The sequence below is a fragment of the Rhinopithecus roxellana genome, chromosome 5, assembly GCF_007565055.1.
Source record: "Rhinopithecus roxellana isolate Shanxi Qingling chromosome 5, ASM756505v1, whole genome shotgun sequence".
NCBI lineage: Eukaryota > Metazoa > Chordata > Mammalia > Primates > Cercopithecidae > Rhinopithecus > Rhinopithecus roxellana.
In genome coordinates, this window is record NC_044553.1 from 153,880,015 (window position 1) to 153,896,479 (window position 16,465).

At 47.8% G+C, this 16,465-nt stretch overlaps 1 long non-coding RNA gene across 1 annotated transcript; it reads left to right on the top strand.

Moving 5' to 3' along the window:
• Positions 1-222: 222 nt before the first annotated feature.
• On the top strand, positions 223-6,512 carry LOC104654493. Its single transcript, XR_746853.2, has 3 exons — positions 223-307; positions 3,269-3,410; positions 5,042-6,512. It is a non-coding gene; the product is annotated as an uncharacterized LOC104654493 (long non-coding RNA).
• Positions 6,513-16,465: the final 9,953 nt, after the last annotated feature.

Genomic DNA, 16,465 nt, shown 5'->3' on the forward strand with positions numbered 1-16,465 from the left:
TGGAGTAGATTAATGCAGGAAGTGGATATGGGTTCATTTGTTCACTTTTCTATTCCTTTATTTGTGCATTCATTTCACCAACCAACTTTAATGTAGGGCCTACCAAGTGCCAGGCAGCATTCCAAGCCCTGGAATCCAGTGATGAACACGACAGACAAGATTCCTGCCCCCAAGGAGCTGCACCTTGTGAAGTCCGGCGATGAAAGAGACAGAAAATAAACAGAGGAAAATACACAGCATGCCAGCTGGTGAGAAGTGCTAACAAAAAAAGACACAACTATGTCCGCAGAGTCTGAGATGTATATAGGTATGTAGAGTTCAGTTCTACTGGGGCAGAGGGCAGGAAAACTTTCTAAAAGTAAGTACCGTGTTTTGCTTTTAGTAGAAGGCTTGTCAGGGGCTTAATGTGCATTTTTTCTAACCTGTACCACAAACCATGAGGTAGACACCATTTTCCTACTTTGTTGATGGGGAAACTGATGTTCAGAGAAATTGAGTCACTTGTCCAAGGTCACACAGCAGGGTGAGGGTGGCCTCACATTGGTGTGTTCCAAAGGGCATCCACTGTCCAGTGTTGTACTGTTGGTAGAGGTGATGAGGCCTGATGAAGCCAAGAAAGATAAGTGGATGTTTACCTGGTAGGCAATGGCCAAGGGAAGTGAAGGGAGCCCGGTGAGCAAAGCTGCTGGGTGTGAAACTGCCTGGTGTGGTCCAGGAGCTCAGTGTAGCCTGGGGCAAGCACGTGAGCTGGGAGGGAAGGGTGGAGGGCCGAATCCAGAGGGAGAGTGGGTTCTTGGTGATGGAGCTATGGCAGGTGCAAGGCTGGGGAGGGACACTTGTAGGCTCCCGTTGAAACTCAGCCATCTAGAGCCTGTTTTCCCATGGGCCTCCAGCTCCTCAGCTGCAGGAAGAAGGCTGTATGGTGTTCAGAGCACAGGCTCTTCAATCAGACGGCACAGCCTGGGTATGTGGTGGGCTTAGCAGTTTGCGCTTGTGAGATACAATGAGATTTCTCAGCAAATTCTGCATCTCAGCTTTGGCTTCGTCTGTGTTTGAGTCTCCATCTCATGCAGCTAGCTTATCATAGATCAGTACATTCACATTATTTATTTGATCGTTTACAAAAACAACAGCCCGGGTTCAAATACCAGCTCCACCACTTCCTCCCTGTGAGGCCCTGGGGATGCAACACATCCACTTGGTACCTCTTGTAAAATGGAGGTGGCAGTGACTTTTATTATTTATTTATTCATTTTTAGACAGAGTCTCACTCTGTCACTCTGGCTGGAATACAGTGGTATGATCTCAGCTCACTGCAACCTCCACCTCCCAAGTTCAAGTGATTCTCATGTCTCAGCCTCCTGAGTAGCTAGGATCACAGGCATGTGCTACCACACCCAGCTAATTTTTTGTAGTTTTAGTAGCGACAGAGTTTCGCCATGTTGGCTAGGCTGGTCTCAAACTCCTGTCCTTAAGCAATCTGCTCGCCTCGGCCTCCGAAAGTGCTGGGATTACAGGCATGAGCCACCAGGCCCAGATAGCAGTGATTTTTCATGAAGTAATATGTACATGATGTGGAGAGTTTCCTGGCACAGAGTAGGCATGCAGCAAGGACCATGCACTGTCCTTGGGGGCATCTGACCAGACCCTGCACGCCAGTGTCACTCCCAGGCAAGTGCAAGCGTTTTCTGAAAGCAATATCGCTAGCGAAGGCAGGACCCTGGAGAGGGCAGGATCCCTGGTGAAGGCAGTCCCTGAGGTTTCCAGTGAACTCAGTGCCTTCTGTTCAGTGGGCAGCTGTTGGCCCAGATGGAGCTGGGGGGTTTCTTGAGCTTGGCTCACAAAGAGAGGAGGGTACTGCATGATCTCGGGAGCCAACCACATTTTTTTTGTACAGCTCATTTCACCAATGAAAAAGCACTGGCAACATCTCCTATGCTGATTAGCCATGGCCTCCGGTGCTGATTTAGCAAAGCCGTGATTGACCAGATCCGAGGCTCACTGCCATGTGGAGCTGCTTCCTAATTATGTTACTTTAAGCACCCATCCCCAGGATGTACCTACCAGCACACTCATGTACATCAGGCGGTGTAGACGGAGGTGCAGTTCTGAAGACAGTCACCGATACGCGGCAAATACCTATTGTGAGATCCATCACCTGCTCAGTGGGTCTGCTCCCTCTACCACTCCCCTCCCTCCTGCGCCTGGATTGAGGAAGTGGCCCCTCGCTAACTAGTCTAATCTCCTTCAGTTGATCACAAGCCCTGTGGAGGTGGGAAGGAGGCAGTGCTGGGAAGGCAGTGAGGCAGGACAGGATGTGACTGCAGGGGCAGCAGGAGCCTCAGTCCGGAGTTCGGGCTGCCCTAATTTGCTGCGTGGCCTTGGAAGCCCCTTCCCCTTTTGAGAATGGGCTCATCTCTTTTCTAAAGAAGACATTCCATGGGAGAAATGGTGCCATGGAAGTCTGCAGAGGCTGCAGGCCTGCCCTAGGGCCCAGTCATTCTGGAAGAAGCCCTTGAGGGCTAGGAGATGGCAGGCTCTGCCTCTGGCCTTTTGGCTGCCCTCTGTCTGCCACTGCCCAGAGGTCAGAATCCTGGGTGCTCTGGCATGGGCATCCACTCTCACCAAGACAGAGAGGATGGAGTCCCCTCCTTCAGGGCCTTGAGGCCTCACCACAGGCATTGTAGTCTGGGGACTATTGAACCAGACTGACTCTGGTCCTGGAGGGTGACCGTGGACATCGAGCCTCTCTGAACCTGAGTTCTCATCAATGGGATGGAAAGATCGATATGCCTGTCCTAGATTTCTCAAAGGGCCGGTGCGGAGCACAGTTGAGAGGCGCATGTGCAGGACAGCTTGGGCAGCAATAGGCGGGAGTGTGAGGAGTTGCCTGAGCCGGGCAGATGCTCAGGAGGAAGGGGTCGAGGGGAAGCTGTTGGGAGTGGGGAGAGACCCTTGAGATGCACATGGAAGGAACCCAGGGCTGAGCCAGCAGAGGAAAGAGGGTGGGAGGGTAGCCAGGTGGGAGGGCAGGAGGAGCCAAGATATGGAGGCTAAAAGCAGTGCGGTGGGCTTGGGGGATGCTCAGGGCACCCGCTACCCAGAGAGATTCCAGTTAGTCCTCTGCCTAAGAAGTGCCCCCGTTGTTCCAGGACTCCTTCGCTCCTTTTGTCCTGCCCTCTTTCCTCCTTTCCTCCCTATTTCTCCCTCCGCCCTCCCTGTCTTCTTTTTCTTTTTTTCCTTCTCTCCTTCCTGCTTCCTTCACCAGTAGTTACTGGTACCCACTATGTAGCAGCCACTGTGCTTGGCGCGGACGGACACACATCAGCCCCCGCCCGCATGGTGGAACAGGGATATGGGAGAGAAAGACAACAAACCACTCAGTGTACAAATATAGTCAACTACAGTGGGTAAGTGCCCTGGAGAGAAAGTTCAGGGAGTGGTGAGAATATCTAACAGGGAAACTTGTCTGTGTGGGGTGTGGGTGGGGCAGAGTGGTAGATTGTTTACAAAGACGTGGCCTCAGTAACTCCTCTCCGCCAAGGTAGGGTTCCTTTCTTCACCTCTTGATTCTCAGCTTGGCCATGACTTGCTCTGGCCAATGGACATTAGCAAACATGGCAGAGGCAGAGGCTTAAAAAGTGCTCGTGCATTCAGACTTTTGCCCTCTTTTGTGGCACTTGGAACTCTGAAACATTGATGGGACATTGATGGGAGGAACCCAAGCTAGCCTCCTTGAGAGGCCACATGGAGGAGAACCAAGCTGCCCCTAGCAACAGGACGCTAACTAGCACACCCATGAGGCCATCCTAGATTATCTAGGCCAGCCAACGCAGAGGCATGAGTCCGTGTCTTCCTCTCTGACAGCATCAGTGAATCTTAGGGAAAGAGCTCTGGCAGAAGCTCTGCAGCCGAGAGGGTTGGGCCTCCACTCAAATATCCAGCTTCGCTTTGTTTTCACAACTTGCAATGTTGCATGCACTGAAGTTTGCTTGGTTGCTGAAAATGCACACAGTCATGAAATCGCTCATCCTGTCAGTGGAATTTGTGGTTAAGGGAGGGATCATCATCTTCACAGAGGCTTTAGATGGGCTTTAGCTCCAGAAAAATCTATAACCCCTGCCTTCACCTGACCCACAGCCACAGCCCTGTACAAATGGACAGGTTCTGCTTGCCCTGGGGTATCTCTGCTGGGAGGATCCCGGGCCCTGTGAAGTGATGGAGGTCAGCCACTCAGTAGCAAAGGCTGACTCTCTCCCACATACCAGTGCCTGATTTGGGGAGGAAGGGAATGCAGACCTTCTGAGAAAGGGCGACCTTTGCAGCTAAGCCATGTGGCCAGACTTTGGTGACACCTCTGCATTAAAATTGATGTTCCTCCTAATCAGCGTTGATGGGGAGATTGTTTCTTAAATGCTGCTAAATGCAGTGCCAGGTACCAGGCAAGAAGGCAGGGGTCTCGCTAATTCTCCTCCGTGATGTTCTTCAGCCGGAAAGGGCTTCTGGCAGCCCTTACCTGTGAGAGGGGCTCGTTTCCCGAGGTGGGTTGACAAGCATCTGGAAACTAAGAATTCTCTGCACATTGCCTGTAATTTCCCTTTGATTTTATATGTCCTCCAGCCCTCAGAACCATTATTATTATTATTATTATTATTATTTTTTTTTGAGACGGAGTCTCGCTCTGTCGCCCAGGCTGGAGTGCAGTGGCCGGATCTCAGCTCACTGCAAGCTCCGCCTCCCGGGTTTACGCCATTCTCCTGCCTCAGCCTCCTGAGTAGCTGGGACTACAGGCGCCCACCACCTCGCCCGGCTAGTTTTTTTTTTTTTGTATTTTTTTAGTAGAGACGGGGTTTCACCGTGTTAACCAGGATGGTCTCGATCGCCTGACCTCGTGATCCGCCCGTCTCGGCCTCCCAAAGTGCTGGGATTACAGGCTTGAGCCACCGCGCCCGGCCAGAACCATTATTATTATTATTATTATTATTATTATTATTTTTTTTTTTTTTTTATTTTTATTTTTTTTTTTTTTTTTTAAGAAAAGCAAAGATTAAATCCTCATACCTCTCTGGAAGAGTGGAGGTGACCACATTCCAGCATCTGGTGCCCTGTTTGCCCCAAACATGACTTCAAGTGAATCCACATAATACTCTTCCAGAGGGAAAGCAGAACCATCTTCACGGCTTAGGGAGCAAGAAACACAGCGAGGAGTTCCACAGGAGGCCCACGTGGAGGGATGCGGCACCCGCAGTGGACTCTAGGGGATGCTCACTTGGAACGTGCATCTCCCGGAACTGTGTCTGCCACCATGACTTCAGAGCAGCACAGACCTGAGGTGGATCCAGCAATGTTCACAACTGTCCAACAATTTCACTTTTCCGAGGCTCAGTTTCCATGTGGAAAATGGACTGGCTCTGAGTATTAAATGAGAATGAATGTCCATATGTCTCACTCCTTTCTTCATGAAAGGAAGACACCACTGGGACTCAGACAAACAGCCAATAACATCTAGTCTTTATTCGGTCCTAACTGCATGACAATACAACTAGTGTAACAGTCATCAACATAAGGGATCCTCTCAGTATCGCTCAATGCCCTGTGCACTATCACCACCAACAACAACTGCTATTCATCTGTGCCACGGTAGGCATCAAATCTACACCACTCCTGCAAGGTGTCACTGTCTCCATTTCACAGATGAGAAAACTGAGCCCCCAGAAGGAGAAAGTGTAGACGTGTTGGTATTTTCCTGCCCAACATTGATTCCCATTCCATCTGATCATGGTACCCTGACTACTTTTGGGGGAATTGCCTCTTCCCTGTGATGAGCTGACTGGTGGGATTATCAGTCAAGGTGCTCACCTCCTCTAGCTCTCCCCATCTCTCTCAGTCTCTGGAGTTTCTGTTTCAAGCATAAGGACAGAAGCATTAGAAATGGCTGACGCTGATTTACCCCAGGAGGAGGGTGGGGTCATATCCTGAGGAGACGCTCTTGTAGGACCCTGCTTCTGGGACTCCTTGGATCCCAGCCCCAACCCCACCCCCAGACAGCCTTATTCTGCCTTCAGAGTCTGGTCCTTTGCTTTCCTTTAAATTCTGAGACCCTCTTGGGCCTGCCCTTCCCCATGTAGGTTACAGCCAGATTGGTTTCTGTTGCTTGCATCCCTCAAACTCTGCCTGACACAAGAAGTGACTCCTCCAGGGTCATCCAGCCCAGGAGTGGCATAGTCAGAGGAAGCCCTCCGTCATCAGGCTCCCAAGCCAGTGCTCTCTCCATCATGCCACATGGCTGGCCTTGGGGTGGTCCTGACATAGGGAGAGCTTTCTGAGATGGGGGCGGGAGAGCAGACTACCATCAAAGACCTGGTGATGGAAAGACACATGGCATGGCCTCATGGTCATGGAGGCCAACGTGCTGGAGGAGAGCTTTGAAGGCATCCACGGAAGCAGATGACAGGAGCCTGAAAGCCATGTGTGGCCACACACTTGCTTCTGACATAATTAATGAGACACCTTTATTGTTCCTGTCAGTGAGCTTCTTTGCTATCCAAGCCCTCAGTTCATCATATATTTTTTAAAGCAAAAATGGAGGCCTTCCTGAAATAGGCTCCCTCATTTTGCTGCAGTACTGACCTTCTATGAGGGTGAGGTGACACCATCTCAGGACGATGCATTAGACCCCCAGTGACTGATGGCACGAGAGACAGCAGTGTATACTTTTTTTTTTTTACTGACACCTTGAAAAGTAAGGGCACCTCTCAGACTACTGAACAAGTAGTTAGCCTTGGAACTTTACTAACGGCAACCATAATTTCATGACTTATTTCACCATGCCATCTTGTATGATTCTAGTTTGTACGATTTCCTCACTTTTCAGATGTGGAATCTGAGGCTCAGAGGCTAAGTAACTTGTTTAAGGTCACAGCTCGTAAGCGGAGACAGAGATAAGATCCCTGAGGTTATTGAAGTTATTGAAGGAATAGCTTGCTGCTTTGCCATGCCCTTCCCTCCTCCCTGATACCTGCCAGAATTCTCATCTGCTCCCTGGATTGCTCTGGGAGTCACTGACTGCCCATCTTCCTTGGGACCGGCTCCTCTAGGTTGCTGCCAGTAGAGGACAGTGAGTGGGCTTCAAACACCAGCAGGACCCTTCAGCTTGGCTCAGGGTCCTGCCTCCTGCCAACGTGCCTTTGCTTTGTTCTCATGACCAAAGTGAGAGCTGTCCTTGGCACACTGTTTACAGCTGTGCCTCTCTGGTCAAGATCCAGGAGTAGAGGATTGATGCCCATCCCTACCATGGCACAGCTTCAGCTAATGTGAGCCAGAGCTCATGAATCCACGACTCCTCTCCCTGCTGGTCTCTAGAGATCATGAGCCCATGGCTCTTCTCTCTGCTGGACTCTAGAGCTTATAAGCCTCTGGCTCTTCTCCCGGCTGGTCTCTGGAGCCCATGAGCCCACGGCCCTCCTCCCTGCTGGTCTGTGCTCTCCTCCCTGCTTACCTCTGGAGCCCATGAGTCCACGACTCTTCTCCCTGCTGGTCTCTGGAGCCCATGAGCCCACTGCCGTCCTCCCTGCTGGTCTCTGCTCTTCTCCCTTCTGGTCCCTGGAGCTCATGAGACCATGGCTCTTCTCCCTGCTGGTCTCTAGAGTTCATGAGCCCACAGCCCTCCTCCCTGCTGGTCTCTGGAGCCCATAAGCCCACTGCTCTTCTCCCTATTGGTCTCTGCTCTTCTCCTTTTTGCTGGAGCTCTTTTTCCCTGGAGTTCATGAGCCCATGGCTTTTTTCCCTGCTGGTCTCTAGAGCCCCCTTTCTCTCCCCACATGTCTCCAGGACGCCTCTTTCTATTTGTCCAGAGAATATTCCAAGACTCACCTTTGCTTGTCTCTGGGACAGCAATCCATACAGAAGTCTGAGTCATGGTAGGTGCAAACCCGTGGAATTCTCTTTGCCCCCCACCAACCCTTCTGTGGCCACTTTCACACCCTCTGTCAGAATGTGCCTCTCCAGCAGCGTAGGGCAGCCAGGCAACCCTTAATGGTAATAGCTGTAACTGCAGCCAATTTCCAATAATTGGCGGCCTTTGCCAGGGAATTCCTGCCTGTCGCGGCAACTCCTTCTTGCTGCCTTTGATCTCTACCAGTCTCTGCAAGACACAAAATACTGTTGTCATCCTCAATTACTCCAAGGGACAGAGTGGCCTTGACCTTACCACCAACATCCCCAGCCCATGGGGTAGTGGCAGCCATGAGGGAGGCTGGGCCGTGGAAGGGGAGTCCCCAGGCCCATTCGTGGGGCTGGTGCTTCTGGAAACTCCACTGCTGCTATGTGTGAAGATGGGCCCCCCAGCTGAGGGTGTGGAGAGCGTGCTGGCAGATACTAAGAAGCACAGCCTGTGCGGGTTGCCGGATGCCTCCTTTGTGCCAGGCACATCTCTTCGCTGATCCCCTCAGCAACTCCTCTGTCAGGACATATTATCATCTCCGTTGTACAAAGGAGGAAACTGAGGCTCAGAGGTAGTCACACGGCAGGTGAAAGGCATGGCCAGTGGGTGGCGGGGGCAGTTCAGCCCCAGGTGCTGGGCTCAGGTTCAGAGCTTTTTCCATGTTGCACAGCTCCGCGGGTCTGTGGCTGAGACGCATGCTCCACCTTCCCTACAGGCTCTGAGATCCTTGAGGACAGAAACTGGGTGTCCTTTGGATCCACCCCTCCCAGGGCTGCTAGTACAGGGCTGGGTGTGGTGTCAATGCTCAGCCGACCCTTGGCAAGCCCAGGGATCAGTTCCTTGGTCCTATTCTTTTATCAGATACACTTACTCCTTGGTTATCTCATCTAAGCTTGGGGCTTTATTTCCCCACCTATACACTGATAACTCCCACCTTTACATCTTCCCATAGCCAACTGCTGGTGTGATATCTAGCAGGTGTCTCAAATTCAACTTGTCCCAAGCTGGCCTCCTTATTTTCTCTCCAAAACCAGCTCTTCCACAATTTTCCCGATCTTCATATTTGGATTCTGTAACTTTGCAGTTACTCTGGCTAAAATCTGTGGGGTCATTCTCGTCTCCTTCATTTCTCAGGTATCCTACCTTCAATCCACCAGGACATCTTGTCAGTTTAACCTAAAAAAAATCTATAATACAACTAGTCCTTCCTGCCTTCATTGCCACCATCAGCTCTCACTGGGATCACTGCCATGGCTTCCTGACCTGTCTGCCTATATCCATCCTTGCTCCCCTGCTGTGGTTACGCTCAGCCCAGCATCTGGATGCATCCTGTTAACCACTAAGGTGATGATGCTTCTCTGCCCCAGCCCTCCTGTGGCCCCTCATCTCTCCCATGGGGAGATTCACTGAGGCCACTGATATAGTGCCTGTCATTCATGAAAGGGGACTGCTATGGTGAGTGGAATGATAAAGGCCATAGCATGGTCATGGAAACACAAGGCAGAGGGGATTCATTCCAACCAGAGGAAGGAGAGGGCTTCCAGAAGGAGGCGTCATTGGTGCTAAGCTTCGAACCCTGAGTCTGTCTATTATGTTGTCTAGAGACATGGAGATAGTAGTGCCTGTAACGCTGCACACTGGCGAGGCGTCCACCGAGGGCTGATTCCATCAGACAGTCTCCGCAGCTCTCTCTGTGCTCCTGTGTGCCGGCACTGGGCAGGTTCTCCAGGTTGCCCAGGGCTCAGTATTCTCATTGCAGAAGCAGATATTCCAGCGGGCTCAACGGCAAGCAACTGTGTACACGAGAAAGCCCCTTGAGAGTGGCACAAGGGCTGTTACCATTATTATTTATTTAATATAATATAGCAATAAATTCCTGCGCCTGCTTCTTTCGTCCATCGGTTTGAGCTCAAAGGATGCAGATTTTTTTCTTTGAAACAGAGTTTTGCTCTTATTGCCCAAGCTGGAGTGCAATGGTGCTATCTTGGCTCACTGCAACCTCCACCTCCCAGGTTCAAGCAATTCTCTTGCCTCAGCCTCCTGAGTAGCTGGGACTACAGGCACACGCCACCACGTCTGGCTAATTTTTTGTATTTTTAGTAGAAACGGGTTTCACCATGTTAACTAGGCTGGTCTCGAACTCCTGACGTCAGGTGATCCACCTGCCTCGGCCTCCCAAAGTGCTGGGATTATAAGCGTGAGCCACAGTGCCCGGCCAGACCATGTTTAATATTAGCCAGAACTAAGGAAGGTCCCCATTCAACTGCAAAAAGTCCAGACCAGTGGAGTTGAGCTTCACTCCTCCTCCACTTTCTGGGATCTGGTCCCATGCGTGCTACATGGATGATCTCACTTCTTTTTCATGTAGTCCTGCAAGGTAGGTACTACTGTCACCACCTTACAGACTGGGTAGTGAAGCCACCTTCTCACAGTGCCACAGCCAGTGAAGGGCAGAGCCAAGACAGGAACCAGATCTATCTGTCACCAAAGTGCTGTGTTCTTAGCCACTACACTGAGCTACAGCCTGGGAGACTTGCAGAGCCACGGGGAATGGATCTTTCTTTCTAGGCTGATCCACGACCTACCTCTCAGTTTCTAGGTGGGTGAGTGCCGACCTGAAGTGCTTGCTCCGTGGGCTTGTCCTGTCTTGCCCCCACTGCAATGCCTTCCAGGTTGAGGTGTGCTGGGCACACACCCAGAGACCTTTGCACTGCAGTTTGAAAAGTTATTTAACGAGAAACTTTTTGTACTGCTCTTGCCCTCTTGCCAGAGGCTTCTGTATACATAACTCTGCAAACTGCTGTGCTATTTGCTCATGGAAGTCAAGTTGATTTTTAGTCTCTCTTCCTTCTATGTAGATCCCTCTAAATAGTTCTATGGCCGTTTCATTTTTTATAATTATATATCTTTATAACTATGTCTTCCTTTATTTATAGGTGTATGTAGGTGCTATTCTTTCTCCTTTATTTAAGCATTTCAACAGTAGGCCAGGATCTGAAGCCAAAAAGTGAGAATTATCTGGGTCTTTTTGTTTTTTTGTTTTTTAATTTTTATGGGTACATAGTAGGTATATATGTTTATGGGGTACATAAGATATATGGATACAGAGAATTGCCTGTTTATTCATCTAAGACCTAGAAAATAATTCACAGAGAGCAGGTCAGGTTCAGTGTGAAGCTTCCACAAAGTCAAATTCCTGATGCAGAAACATGTGGTAAGAATCAAAGTTCTGGCCCTGAGCCTCATCAGCTCTGAGCCTTCACCCTCCTCCCCTCCTGTGCAGGGGTTGGAAACCACGTGGGCTTTGGCATCAGAAGGACGGGGACTAAAATTCCAGCTCTGCCAGTGTCCTTGGGCATGTTCCTAAACTGCCCTGATGATGTTTACCTGGCAAGATCTTGGGAGGATTGGTGTCATAAAGCTCACAAAGGTCCTAGCACAGAGGCCAACACACAGATGGTGCTCAACTGTCTTTGTGGTCTGTGTCTTGAATCCCACAAGTTTAGCTGTGTGGGCAGAGCTGGACAAAGGCACAATGCCATGCTGATCCGGCCAGTCTGTTTCCTGCCTGGGGTGTGTTCTCTTGCGGCAAGGCCCCGGGGAGGACTCCAGGAAGAAAGACACTGAGAAAGTGAGCTTTTATGGACCACACTAGCTCACACCCAATTATTATCATGATGAAATGGTTTTCCCAAGGGCTGGTATGAAAGATTGTAGATTTTGCAGGTTCTATGCTTTGGTTTTTTTCCTTCCACCAACTTAATGATGGGTCACTTTGCCAGTGACCTGTCATTCACCAGCCCCACCTTGGTAAACAGAGGCAGGATGTGACTTTTGAGTCAGTTTCTCTACATGCTGGAAACATTGTGAGCGGGGATGAGGGAGAGGGCACAGATTGGTTTGTTCAATCAAAAAATACTTATTGAGCTCCTGGTAAGAGGCAGACACTGTGCTAGCACCAGGGATGTGGAAATGAACAGGTGCCTGCCCTCATGGAGTTTACATTCTCTTATGGAGGCTGAATAAGCAAATAAAATGTCAGGTACCAGTAAGTGCTATGAAGACATGTAAGGCAGGGCAGGAGGATGGAGAGAAATGAAGGAAAGAGGCGGTGCTGTTTTAGATAGAGTGGTTAGGAAGGGGCTCTCTGAAGAAGTGACATTTGGACAAGGACTTGAATGAGGATGTTACCTATGTGAGGAAGAGCAAATGTAAAGACACTGAGGTGGTGTATTAGTCAGCTATTGCTACAATGATGCTGCATAACAAACATCCTATGACTCAGTGGCTGAAAACAACAATTATTTGTTCTTGATGATGCTCCTGCTGGTCAGCTAGTGAGTGGCTGATGTAGGATGGGCTCAGCTGGGCTTGGCTGTAAGCTGCATATCTGTGTCTCTCATCCTCTTTGGATCAGCAGGCTAGGGAGGGTGTGTTCTCAGGTTGGTGGCAGCAGAGGGATAGGACAAACAGAAAGAAATGATTCACTTTAGGGCCTCACTTGGAACTGACACACTGTAAGTCTACTCATATTTTACTGACCAAGACATAGCACAAGGCCAAGCTTAACATCCATGGAGCTGAGAAGTATACTGTACCTCTAGTAGTAGGAACGGCAAAGTTATATGGCAGAGGGCATGGACAGAGAGATGGGTGAAGAATTGGGAACATCAGTGCTGTCTGCTACAAGTGGGAACTAGCTTTGTGGGCTGAAGCATCGGCAACAAGGTCAGGATGGCCAATGTGGAGTGAAAGAGGCGGAGAGGGGAGAAGATGAGGTCAGGACCTGGATGGCAGCCACTTTGTAAATGTCCTTGATAAGAATGTGGACTTATTCTAAGTGTAATGGGAAGCCACTGGAGGCGGGTTTTTTTCCTTTGGTTTTAATTGGCATGTATCACATACTATAAAGCACACAAATATTAGTTAAATATACAGCTCAATGATAAGTTTTTGGAAAGTGAAAAGTTAGTTTTGACTTTTTTTTAGCTTTATATAAATGGAATTAAACTGTACGTATTCCTTTGTGCCTGTTTTCTTTTGATCAACTCTGTGTCTGTGAGATTCATCCATGTCCTTACCTGGAGCAGCTATATCCTCCCTGTCACTGTATGGTATTCATTATACGACTATATCTCGATTTATTGATCTTTTCTATTGTTGATGGATGTTTGAGGAGTAGTTGCCAGTTTTGGGCTATGAAGAATAATACTGCTCAGAATATTTTGTTTGTGTTTTCTGCTGCATAGATATAAGCACTTCTGTTTGGTATATATGGAGGAGTGTGTACGTACCTGTTCATAGGGTATATGTATGGTCAGCTTTAGTAAATATGGCCAATAAATGTCATTATATATATTAATATAGAAAACAATATATTAATATATTACATAGCACATAACAATAGATATTACTGTGTGTTATATAGGTGTATAAAAATATAAAACAAGTTTCTTCTCCTACTGTATGGCTTACCTTTTGACTCTTTTTTTTTTTTTTTTTTTTTTTGAGACGGAGTCTCGCTCTGTCGCCCAGGCTGGAGTGCAGTGGCCGGATCTCAGCTCACTGCAAGCTCCGCCTCCCGGGTTCCCGCCATTCTCCTGCCTCAGCCTCCCGAGTAGCTGGGACTACAGGCGCCCGCCACCGCGCCCAGCTAGTTTTTTGTATTTTTTTAGTAGAGACGGGGTTTCACCGTATTAGCCAGGATGGTCTCGATCTCCTGACCTCGTGATCCGCCTGTCTCGGCCTCCCAAAGTGCTGGGGTTACAGGCTTGAGCCACCGCACCCGGCCACCTTTTGACTCTTAAAAGTGTCATTTAGTGAAGGCTGGGCGTGGTGGCTCACACCTGTAATCCAGTCATTTTGGGAGGCTGAGGTAGGAGGATTGCTTGAGGCTAGGAATTCAAGACCAGGCCTGGCAACATAGCAAGACCCTGTCTCTCCAAAAAAAGTTGAAAATTAACTAGGTGTGGTGCTATGCAATTATAGTCCCAGCTACTTGGGAAGCTGAGGTGTGAGGGATGACTTGAGCTTGGGAGTTTGAGGCTGCACTGAGCTCTGATCACACCACTGCACTATAGCCCAAGTAAGACCCTGTCTCAAAAAAAAAAAAACAAAACAAAACAACGTGTCATTCAGTGGACAGAGGTTCTTAGTTTTAATGTAATTAAATGTCTCAACTTTTTCCTTTATGGCTAAGGCCTTTTGTATTCAGTTAAATAAATCTTTACCTATACAAAGATCATAAATATAATCTCCTATATTTTCCTCTAGAAACTTTATTATTTTATTTTCAACATTTAAGGACTTGTATAGAGAATGTTTAATGAACCAATACAGATCAATAAGAAAAACAATGGAGAGTTGTTGGTCAAAGGCACAAAGGTTCAGATAGAATGAGTTTTGAGATCTATTGTATAGCAGAGTGACTATAGCCAATAATAATGTGTGCGTGTGTGTGTATGTGTATATGTATATATATATCTTTTTTTTTTCTTTTTCTTTTTTTAGTCAGAGTCTCGCTCTGTTGCCCAGGCTGGAGTGCAGTGGTGCAATCTCGGCTCACTGCAAGCTCCGCCTCCTGGGTTCACGTCATTCACCTGCCTCAGCATTCCGGGTAGCTGGGACTACAGGCACCTGCTGCCACGCCTGGCTAATTTTTTGTATTTTTAGTAGAGACGGGGTTTCACCATGTTAGCCAGGATGATTGCGATCTCTGGACCCTGTGATCCGCCCACCTGGGCCTCCGAAAGTGCTGGGATTACAGGCATGAGCCACCGAGCCTGGCCAATAATGTATATTTTAAAATAACTAAGAAAGTGAATGTCCAATGTCTCACCACAAAAAATAGTAAGTGAGGTGTTATATATGCTGATTAACTTAATTTATGTATTTTATGGGATGCAATGTATTGTATACACATACAGGTAATATATGTAATATATTAATACATTGTTTTCTATATACACATACATTGCATCCCATAAAAAATATACAATTAGGCTGGGCATGGTGGCTCATGCCTATAATCCCAGCACTTTGGGAGGCCAAGATGGGCAGAGCACCTGAGGTCAGGAGTTCAAGACCAGCCTGACCAACATAGAGAAACCCTGTCTCTACTAAAAATACAAAATTAGCCAGGTGTGGTGGCACATACCTGTAGTCCCAGCTACTCAGGAGGCTAAGGCAGGAGAATTGCTTGAACCCAGGAGGCAAAGGTTGCAGTGAGCCGAAATTATGCCATTGCACTCCAGCCTGGGCAACAAGAGCAAGACTCTGTATCAAAAAAAAAAAAGTGTATGTGTATATATGTATATATTATATATGTATACACAATATTTGTCAGTTAAAAATAATATTAATAAAACATTTTTAAAGAAAAAGACAAACCAATTTTTTAAATGAGTAAAATTATTGAATAGGATCTTCACAAAAGGGGACAATCAAATGGGCAGTAAGCACACAAAAATGTGTGCAACATCATTAGTAATCAAAGAAGTATACATTCAAGTTATATGAGATTTCACTTCACATCCACTAAAATGACTAAAATTAAACAAAACGTAGAAAATACCAAGCATTTATGAGGATGTGCATCAATTGCTGGTGGGACAGCATATTAAATACAACCACTTTTGAAAACTTTGTGGTTTCTACTAAAGTTGAACATACATAGACCCTATTAGTACACACATTAGATGGGCCCAGGTTGAGGGTTATCCTACAGAATAGTTGAGAACATGACAGATAGGGAAAGAGTAAGAATAAGGATCCATTCCAGATTGAAGGGGATAAAGAGAAACAACAATGAAATGCAATTTGATGTTTCTCGTAACCACACTCTCATTACAGTTTTGTTTCTTCTTTTACAAACTTATTTTTTTCTTGCTTTATTGCATTGGCTAGAACATCACCTGATAGTGTTAAGCAAAGGAGTGGAATAATATAACTTGTTATTTTTAAAGATCACTCTGGCTGCTGCTGCATGGCAAAAAAATGGGGCAGGTTGTGGCAGCAAGGAGGTGTTAGGAGAGTCTTGCAATAATCCAAGACAAAGGTAATCATGATGGGGATCGGGGTGGACACAGGAAGGAGGGAAGTAATCAGATTCCAGAGATATTCTGAAGATATTGACAGCAACTGCTAGTAGGAGAGGGAGAACAAGAATGCAATAATGACCATGCAAGGTTTTTGGCCTGACCATCTGGATGATCAGTGACATCATCTATTGAGATGGGTGAGGCCAGCGGGCTGGGACAGGTTTAAGTATGGTGAGGTAAGCAGTAGCAATCATGAGTTCAAAATTTGAGACATCCAAGAGGAGGTAAGTGTCAAATAGGCAGTTGGCATTGTCAATCTGAAGCTTAGAAGAGAAGACAGAGCTGGAGATAAGTACTTTAGAGTTATCAGCGTATAAATGGTGTTTAATGCCTTAAGAATGGACAAGATCACTAAGGGAGTGATTGTAGGAAGGGAAGAGGAGAGGACAAGAGAGGAAAGGAGAGAATGATTGGGGAAGAGAAG